The sequence below is a fragment of the Parus major genome, chromosome 28 (genome assembly GCF_001522545.3).
Source record: "Parus major isolate Abel chromosome 28, Parus_major1.1, whole genome shotgun sequence".
NCBI lineage: Eukaryota > Metazoa > Chordata > Aves > Passeriformes > Paridae > Parus > Parus major.
The window spans coordinates 998,368-1,008,446 of record NC_031797.1 but is presented as its reverse complement, the minus strand read 5'-3'; positions in this window follow the sequence as shown (position 1 = coordinate 1,008,446).

Below are 10,079 nucleotides of genomic sequence, written 5' to 3'. Positions count from 1 at the left end.
GGGGCAGGCAGGGAGCAGGAGGAGGGCTCAGGACTGAGCACAGCAGCTGTAAATGGAATTGTCCTGCAGCAGCCTCGGGCTCAGGACAGCCGGGGCTCAGGGGAGGAGGCGGCTGGAGCTCGCTGGGATGGAGACGGAGCTGGGGAAGGGCTGCAAAGGGAAGGTGGCCCCACAAAAGCAGGATGGGCTATGGGGGCAGCACAGCTGGAGGGCTTCTGTCTGCAGGCCACGCTGGAGCTGGGGATCACCAGGACTCCCACCCCAGCTGAGCCTTTGGGGAAGCCAGGGAGGAGCCGAGGGACACGGGGCAGGCTCTGGGCACCTGCTCAGGCACCAGCTGGGCCATGGCCAGTCAGTGTGGGAGCCCCTCTGGCCTGCTGAGGAGCCCAGTTTGGGGTGCAGAGTGAAGCATCTCTCTCTCCTGGGGATTCCTGACTACATGGGGAGCACAGGAGGCACCCACAGGGCTGCACAGCTCCAGCCTCATGAGCCATCCTGCTGGTGGAGGTGGAGAACAGGGTCTCCTTCCTTGTCCTCTGGCCTCTGGTCATTTCTGCCGCTCTCCAGACTTGCACAGGTCTGGGTGTGTGGTCAGGGATCCACAGCAGGGACAGGGCATCTGCAGAGAGCCATGGCCACGAGCCAGGACAGCATCTGGCCACCAGCCTTGGAGCCAGGTGCCACAGCCCTTCCCACAGCTCTCACCTGGGACAGGTTGCCAGGCAAGCCCTGGGGCTCAGCAGGAGTGTGTCCCCCACCCCTGAAGGACTTCACACCTCCCTCACCTGGAACAATCCTCTCTGGAGCCATCCCACAGGGAGCAGGATCCCACACTCAGCACAAAACCACAGGGAAAGAGGTGAAAACTGGGCCAAAAAGCCTCAAAGCCCTCAGAGCTGGCAAGAAGGGGAGCAGCTGGCCCCAGGCTGGCACAGGGAGACCTGAGCTCTGGGGACAGGGAACCTGCTGCTGCTGCCCCTGTTCCTGGCACAGCTGCCCATGGTCCCCCCCTGAGCATCCCTGAGAGCGCTGTCCAAACGCTCCTGGAGCTCTGGCAGCCTTGGGGCTGGGCCCATTCCCTGGGGAGCCTGGGCAGTGCCAGCAGCCTCGGGGGGAAGAACCTTGCCCTGAGATCCATCCCAAGCCCTGGCACAGCTCCAGCCCTTCCTGGGCTCCTGGCCCTGTCCCAGAGCAGAGCTCAGCCCCTGCCCCTCCAGGCCCTGAAGAAACACCCCCTTTTGCTGGTTTTGCAAAATCAGGGATTGGAAATTTGGCTGCAGCAAACATTTCCAGGTCATGAGTGTCATTAGAGTCAATCACTCAAACATTGAATAGGCTGGGGAGGGAGAAGGGGCAGGAGCTGAGCTTTGGGTTCACATCCAAGAAATCCCCATAGAATCCCAAAACAGTTTGAGCTGAAAGGCACCTAAAACCCATCTCATTCCCTGCCATGGGCAAGGTCACCTCCCACTATCCCAGGTTGTTCCCAGCTCCATCCAACCTGGACATTTCAGGGATGGAACATCAGAATCCAAATCACTCTGTGAGGATGGATGGTGAAGAGATTCCTGCAGCAGCCAGCCCCAGGTTCCTGTTGTACATGCAGGGAGGAAGGGCCTGTTTGGGGCTGTCCCCTGGCTGTGGTGATCATTTCTCACACACACCAGCACAAGAAAAGAGCCAGGCCCCATCCTGCTGCCTGTTCATGGTCCTTGATGGGCAGAGCTGGACCAGCTCCCCAGCCCCAGGACAGAGGATGAGCTGAGTCGGGCAAGCAGCAGCACAGGTGGGGGCTCAGGTGACACCAAACCCTGTTCTCACCTCTGTCAAGGCCCCTACACCCACCAGGGTGAGCACAGAGGTGACCCAGGGGACACCCAAGCCACCACAGCCCCTACAGGGTGTGGAGCCCCCAGGTGAGTAATGAGCCCCCAGACCTGTGGGAAGTTCCCTTCACAGCACCATGGGTGGGACCCCTGAGCCCCTCACCTGCACATCCAGGCAGCCACAGGGACCCCCATAGCCACAGCCTGACCCCCCTGCTGCTGCTGCTGATGCTGCTGTCAGTCCTCTGATGTTTTCTCTGCCCTTAAAAGTATGAATCAGACACATTTAGAGTGAAAAAAGGTACCTTTATATGAGAAGCCTCGGGTGCACAGATCTGTCAGGTAGAAAAGGCTGAAGATGCACACTGCACTATAAAGTTTTTATAGATTCTGCAAATTAGCACATCTAACAGGAATGCTCCAATTAGAAAAGCACTTGGTGATGTAATTCCTTGTAGGTTCCCCCTTAGGATAAGATCCAGGTCCTGTTTCCAAAAGGATGTCTCAGAAAGGTGGTTTCAACCTCGGTTTCTAAGTAAAACCAAGATGGCACAGGGATCCTGGAAGTTGTTTTGCCTTTCTGCTCGGGAAAAGTGTGAAATGAAGCTGTAATATGAAGCTACAAAGCACACTGGGCAATGCCAGCCCTTTCTGCCCTCCCAGCTCTGGCTGGGTGCTGGAGGGGGGGTCTGCTGATGATAATCACAGAATCACAGAATGGTTTGGGTGGGGAGAGACCTTAAAGCTCAGCTCCTTCTGTCCCCTGCCATGGCAGGGACACCTTCCACCATCCCAGGCTGCTCCAAACCCTGTCCAGCCTGGCCTTGGGCACTGCCAGGGATCACAGGTGATGTGCTGGCTCTGCCACCACAAGCTGCTCCCTGCTGCAAGGCCTTGGCCTGTCCAGGCAGCAGGTGCTGGATTCTGGGACACCCTGGCCAAGCACATGCATGGACAGGTCTTCAGCTGCATGGCCAGGAAGGTCAGCTGTGCCTTGTGGTCACTGAAGGGTCACCACACCTCTGGTGGCATCCTGGACATCTGTGGGGAAGAGCAGCTGCCCTCTCCTGGGCTGCCTGGAAGAACCTGACCCAGCTGGGACACAGCAGTGCCTGTCCCTGCAGTGGGGACAGCTGAGGGCCCCAGGTGGCTCTGCCTGGGATGTGCCTCACGCTGGTCTCTGCTGCCCACAGGTCTGAGATGTTCGAACACAACAGCTTTGAGCAGTTCTGCATCAACTACAGCAAGGAGAAGTTCCAGCAGCACCTGGTGGGTATCGCCCAGGGGGTCCCCAGGGGTGTCCCTTTGCTGTGAGCCACTGTGGGGGGCTTGCATGTCCCTGCAGATTTGTGCTCTCTGTCTCCATCGTGGCTGTGCTGCAGCCCCTGCAGGCCCAGGGCTCAGTCCCTGCTCTCTCCCAAAGTGCTCCACAGAAAGGGCTGCTCAGGGGTCTCATGGAAACCAAGCTGCTGCTTGGGGGCTGAGCACCTTTGTCCCCTCCTGAGCACTCCTGATTTCCTGTCTCTGCCTTCCAGCACATCTTCAAGCTGGATCAGGAGTACGTAACCAAGAGGATCCCTTGGGCATTTGTCACCTTCTGTGACATCCAGCAGTCCCTGGAGCTCCTGGAGGGCCAGCTTGGCATCCTGGACTTGCTGAATGAGGAGTGAGGTGGGTGAGGGCTGCTGGGACCACCCAGAGCCCCCTCTGGCTCTGCTGGCACCAGAGTATCCCTTGCAGGTGCTTTTCCCCGTGTGCTGGTGCCCAGTGAGGCACAGAAATGGGTGAGCTGGGGATGAGCTCTGCCTCTGGGGAGGGTGGACGGGAAGGATCCCCCTCGGAGGAGCCTGGGGAGGGCTCTGTGCTGGCACTGACTCTCCCTGTGCTGCAGGACCCAGCAAGTCCCAGTGTGGGAGGACAGAGGTGTTTTCTGGGCTGGAGGAGCTGCAGGCAGCCTGCACCAGCCACAGGACACCTGCAGGGCCGTGCTGTGCCCCCAGCCCCGTGCCCAGGTGAGCAGGGACAGGGCTGGGGACAGATGGCAGTGCTGCCAGCTCTGGGCTGGGCTCTGACACCGGTGGTCCCGTGGGATGGGGTGCAGGCTCTGCCCAGGGCTTTGTCCTCCCTCTCCCCAGGGAGCCACCCCTTGCTCTGCTCTGTCCCCTTTCTTTTAGTCCTTATTGTCCCTTCCCTGGGCTCTGCCACCACTTGCTCAGCTCTGTTCCCCTCCAGGCTCTGCCACCTCCTGCCCAGCTCCTGTTCCCTGTCTTGGCTCCGTGCTCCCTGCCCAGCTCCCTGCCCAGCTCCCTGCCCAGCTCCCTGCCCTCCCCACAGGTTTGTGAGGATGCTGAGGAGGACCAGGGCTGCTGTGGTGCTGCAGAAGACTTTGCAGGTGGTCCTGGCCTGACACTTGTTCCTGCCCTGGGCTGTCACCACCAGGCCTTTGCCCAGGGCCTGTTTTCCTGGTGCTGAGAGGTGGGAGCCCAGCAGGGCAGGGGGTGCCTGGGTCCCCTCTGGGGGTGCTGCTGCTGCCACTGCCCTGTCTCTGCCCCCACAGGTGCTGTGGCACCGCAAGGCTGTGCTGATCCAGGCCATGGTCTCGGTCAAGCACTAAGGGTGTGGAGATCAAGGTGATCCAGCTGCAGTGCAGGCTGGATGAGCCCCTGGGTCCAGGGGAGGTTGTGCCTCTGGGCTTTGTTCTTGTTTTCCCGTGCTCCTTGGTGGCATTGAGATGGGTGGGACACTCCTGGGTGCAGCCTTGCAGCAGAACCATGTGCCAGGGGCAGTTCTGGTGCAGCACATCCCACTCTGATGCTGCTGGCAGCATCCCTTTTCACCATCTGGGTTTCTCTGCTCTGTCCCTGCTCCAGTTCTGGGGGTGTCTCTGGAGGATGAAGGAGGTGGTGTGATCCTGTCTGGGAGTTGGAGGAAACAGGGCAGGGCAATCCTGCTGTGGGGAGCAGCCTGGAGGTGGGGAAGGGACCCTCACATGAGCTTTGCTTTGGAGGCTTTAGAGCCCATGGGGGTGGCAGGTCAGGGACAGCTGCTCTCCCACATCTGAGCTCTGTGTGGGGGGATCCCAAGGCTCAGAACTCCAAAGAGAAGGTGTGAAATGGGGTCTCATTACAGAGGACCAGCCTCTGAGTCCATGGGGCTCTCAGTGATGTGACACACGGGGATGTGCCCCTGGCCCTGTTCCCGGCCCTGCCTGATGCTCTGTTGTTTTTTTCCCAACCTGGAAATGAAACTTGAGATAATTTTAGTAAGGAGGTAATATAAGAACAGATCTTTATTTTCTCTATTCCATCATAAAGGCCTTCAGAGGCAGTCATGGAAAGATGTCCACAAAAGCCCAACCCCACAGGGATGAGTACATATTTATAGGTTTGAGGAAATTAGCATAATTGATAGAAAGCACCAATTAGGAGGACAAGTGGTGATTCAATCTGCCCCCAGATCAAACCCCTTCTTTGGAGCCCCTCACCTTGGTACTAGCTGTACTTTGTCCATGAAAATGTATCTCAAAAAGTTGTTCTTGGCCTTGGTTCCCAAGAAGAACCAAGATATGACATTGGCCCTGTACCTCCTGGGGCTTGGAGCTCTGGAATTTGTTTCGTCTTTCTGCTTCGGGAAAGGCCATGGAGAAGTACTGGGAAAACTAGAAAGTAATAAAATAGGCTACAGCAACAAATATTTGTGTGACAAATACAGATAACATGGGGGGGAAAAGGGTGAAAAAGGGCATCAGGTGTGTCTGTCACCTCGGGCCCAGGAGAAACAGCAGCTGCAGGAGCAGCTCTGGGGCTCAGGGCTCCCACGCCCAGGAGCTGCAGGGCCTGTGGGATGAGATGCAGGAGGACACGGCCCATGGGCAGGTCCAGCAGCTGGCACAGCTGGAGAGGCACAGCTGGAGAGGCACAGCTGGAGAGGCACAGCTGCCTGGGCCAGGGGGATGCTCCCACCCCTCTGGGGCTCCACAGGACATGGAGTGGTCCCTGGAGGGAGCCCACAGAGCTGGGCTCAGCCTGTACCTCCCTTCTGCCTTCCCGCAGCACTTGGTGGAGATGGAGGCTGTGAAGGTTTGAATGCCCTGATCCCTCATCCCCCTGGCTGTGGGCAGCTCCTGCAGGCTGGGTGTGTCTGGGGGGTCACGGTGTGGCTGTCCCCCCTGCCCTGTGTCCGTCCCCACAGAGCCACAAGAGCCTGGGGCAGAAATAGACCCACCTGGAGCACACGAGAACCTGCAGGATGAGGTGGCCTTCCATGGAGGGGGCCTGGCAGGGAAACTGGAGCCCCTGGGCAACCCCTTCCTTGGCTGCCCCTGAGCCTGGGGCTGCCCCTGGACTGCTGCCAATGTCCCATTTCGAGGTATCTGAACCCTCTGAAGGTTGGGAAGGCCATGAGGGCGGAGGTCCAGCACCTTTTGAGTTTTCACTGGGTTGTTTGGCCACCTTTTAATCCATTGAAGCTAATAAAAGTCTTTGCATGGAACTCTGGCCTTGAGGCTGTTTGCAGGCTGCTGGGAGGGAGTTTAAGGAGGGAGGGAGGTGTGAGGGAGCTCTTTAGCCCTACAGAAGGGGTGGTCAGCAGGCTTAGAACAGATTTATCTGCTTCCTGTCAAGACAGGGAGGATTTATTTGAATGACCTGGCTTAGCTGATGACATGCAGACTTTAACTCCTCAGCCTGTTAGGGTTAGGAGTGTTGGCAGGAGTCACCAGCTGGAACAGGAGCATTTCTAGAAAGGTTTGGTGCAGTTAATCACAGCTGGGCTTCTCTTGAGAAGAAGTAAAGAATTGTACACTCCTATCTGAACCACCTGTGCAGTTCCAGTTAAACTCTCCTGAGGAATTCCTCTGAGGAATTGCAGTATCTCCTGAAGCCAAGCTTCCCCTTTCCTCACAAACAGGATCTATTGCAGGAGTAGATGAACTAATCCCATGAAAATGCTGTCCTGGTCCTGAGTTACAATGGCTTTGGGAGCCTTAGGACTGAGAGGTGCATGAAGGTGGAAGGATGAAGTGTCATGACAGTCAGGGCTCAGAGGGACTTGAATTTAAATTCAAGAACCCAAGTATTTTCCACTCTGGACTGAGGTGTAATTTGATGGTAGGAAGATGGACCAGCAATAGCCAGTCCTGTCCTGTGGCACTGGGAGCCATTCCCTGTGTCCTGTCCCTCCAGGCCTTGTCCCCAGTCCCTCTCCAGCTCTCCTGGAGCCCCTTTAGGCCCTGCAAGGGGCTCTGAGCTCTCCCTGGAGCCTTCTCTTCTCCAGACTTAAAGGATTTTGGTGACACCAGGCCCTGCTGGCTGGGAGAGACTCCATTTTCACTTGTGCTGGGTTTGGGTTTTCCAGTGCCCATCATTGATCCCAGAGCTCACAGACCCAGAGACCACCAGGCTCACTCAGAGCTTCACTTGGACTTACTGAGCAGGGTTTGAGGGCAGCTCTGACATGGACTGTATTTATTGTGGGCATAAGCAATTATATTGTTTAATTGTTGTTAATCAGCTCCTCTGAGGATCATGGGAAATAGAAGTAAATAATAAAACACCTTACCCCCACCTCTCCCTCCCAGATTCTCCACCTCCTCCCCCACAGCTGTGCAGGAAGATGGGCAATGGGGGTTGTGCTCGGTCCATCACCCCTTGTCTCTGCTGCTTCCTCCTCCTCCTCCTCCTCCTCCTCCTCCTCGGGCTCTTCCCAAGGGCACCAGCCCTCCAGGAACCCCCACCATGGATGGATCCCTGGAGTTCTGCCTGAGCTGCTCCAGCCTCAGGTGCTGCCAGGAGCCAGCCCTAGCAGAGCACAGGCTGAGAGCTCCCTCAGGGCACATCCTCCTGCTCTGCTCAGGATCCTCCAGGGGCTGCAGCTGCGTCTCTGCTCCCCGTGCACATCCCTGGGCTGCAGGAACACTGCTTGTGTTGCCATGGCCTCCCAAGGAACCTCTGCTCTCTTTTCACATAGGCACAGGAGCACCATGTGAAATTATGATGATTAAAGCTAATTAATTAATCTAGAAAACCTCAACAAAGGGTGTATCCATCACAGATCACTGGAAAAAAGAGCCCAAGAACAAGGATGGGGTTGGAGTTGAGCTTTAAAGGCCTTTCAGCCTAAGCTATTCCATGATTCTAGCAAAGCCTGGTGGCAGCCCCACAATTCTTAAGGCTGGCTGGTGACTCTGCCAGAACCCAGGACAGCCCCAGCTCTCTCTGTACATCATCAGTACATTCATCAAACCCACATCAATCCAAGTTAGTGGGGAAAATGTTTTGAGGGACTGTGTCAAAAGCCTCACAGAAGTCCAGGCTGGTGCCATCAACAGCTCATTCTTTATCTGCTGATGGAGTCACCCGACCATGGAAGGCCAGCAAGGGATGGGTTTGCCCTCCATGAGGCTGAGCTGGCTGTCCTTGATCACTCCCATGCCTGGGAACTATCAGCATTGTGCTGGGAGTGGTGTCATCCCCCAGGACATGTCTGTCCCAGCTCTGCAGCTCCTCCCGAGGGGAGGCGGAGGGGCAGGGGCTGAGCTCTGCTCTGGGACAGGGACAGGAGCCCAGGAAGGGCTGGAGCTGTGCCAGGGCTTGGGATGGATCTCAGGGCAAGGNTGGAGCAGCCTGGGATGGTGGGAGGTGTCCCTGCCATGGCAGGGGTGAAACGAGATCAACCCTAAGGTCGTTTCCAACTCAAACCATTCCATGGTTCCCCCAGCTGCAGTTGCTGGTTAAATCCCCAGTTTGCAGTTTGAGTCCATCTGGCTCTGGGGGGCTCAGCCAGGAGGTGCCATCCCCCCCTCCTGAGCAGGGTCAGCCTGGCTCAGGGGGTGCTGGAGGGCAGGGCTGTGCCCCCGGTGTCCCAGAGCCTGCTCACTGTGCCAGCTGGGGTTAAACACTTCCCTGAATGCCAGCCTGGGGAGGCTGCTCATCCTGCCCATCCTGCTCCAGCCTTTGGGACCTTTTCCTGGGAGTCCCTGCAGCCAAGGGGTGTCTCAGGAGCAGTTTGGGCTTGGGGACAGGGCAGGACAGATTGGTCCCCTGGTGTGTCCCGATGCTGGAGACTCCTCACAGGCACAGTTCCTGGTGCTGGTGCCAGCACGTGGCCTCAGGCAGTGGCTTCCCTGGCTGCTGCCTCCCTTCCCAGTGCTTCCTGGTGTGGTTCTGGGACAGCTGGGGGGTGACTCCACACCCCCACCCTCCCAGATCTGCCATCCTCCTCTCCTAGCCCTCCCCTGGGAAACCCAGCTCCCACCCCAGCTGTGTTTGGTGCCATTCATGACCCTGGCAGCATCCAGCAGCCACGGGCGGGGGCATTTTTCCTGTGCTGCTGGTTTGAGGAGGGTGGAACTGGCCAAGCCAGGCACCCCTTTGATTTTTATCCAAGGTTTTTGGCTTTGCCCCTATGAAGAGCTCACGGGAGCAGCCAGACAAACTCTTCCTCTCTTTGGTGCTGCCATGGCATCATTTGGGTCCCACTGGTGCTGCTGGTGTGATGGAGTGGGGTGGGGAAGAGTGGGACTTGGCTCCTGAGTGACTCCTGTGTGCAGCTCCTGGAGCTGCCAGTGGCTTTGCATCCTGAAACTGCCACTTGCTGAGGCTTGGGATGGATCTCAGGGCAAGGTTCTTCCCCCCGAGGCTGCTGGCACTGCCCAGGCTCCCCAGGGAATGGGCCCGGCCCCAAGGCTGCCAGAGCTCCAGGAGCGTTTGGACAGCGCTCTCAGGGATGCTCAGGGTGGGAATGTTGGGATCTCCTGGTTAATGCCAGGGGTTGGACTGGATGATCCTTGGGGGTCCCTTCCAGCTCAGGATATTCCAGGATTCTGTGTTCCTGTGATTCCATTTAACACCTATCCTTGATTTTGCAAAGGCGCTGTCAGGGAGGCTGAGTGGCAACAGGGATCACCCCTGGGCTATTGGTCCCTGGAGCTGGATATCCTTGGAGCTGGATATCCTTGGAGCTGGATATCCCTGGAGCTGGTTATCCTTGGAGCTGGATATCCCTGGAGCTGGATATCCCTGGAGCTTGGATATCCTTGGAGCTGGATATCCCTGGAGCTGGATATCCTTGGAGCTGGTTATCCCTGGAGCTGGATATCCCTGGAGCTGGATATCCTTGGAGCTGGATATCCCTGGAGCTGGATATCCCTGGAGCTGGATCTCCTTGGAGCTGGATATCCCTGGTTTTCCCTCTAAAGGTAGAAGTGCTGCCCCAAGGTGCCCGTCCCCTCCCAACTCCCGACAGGAGCCTCAG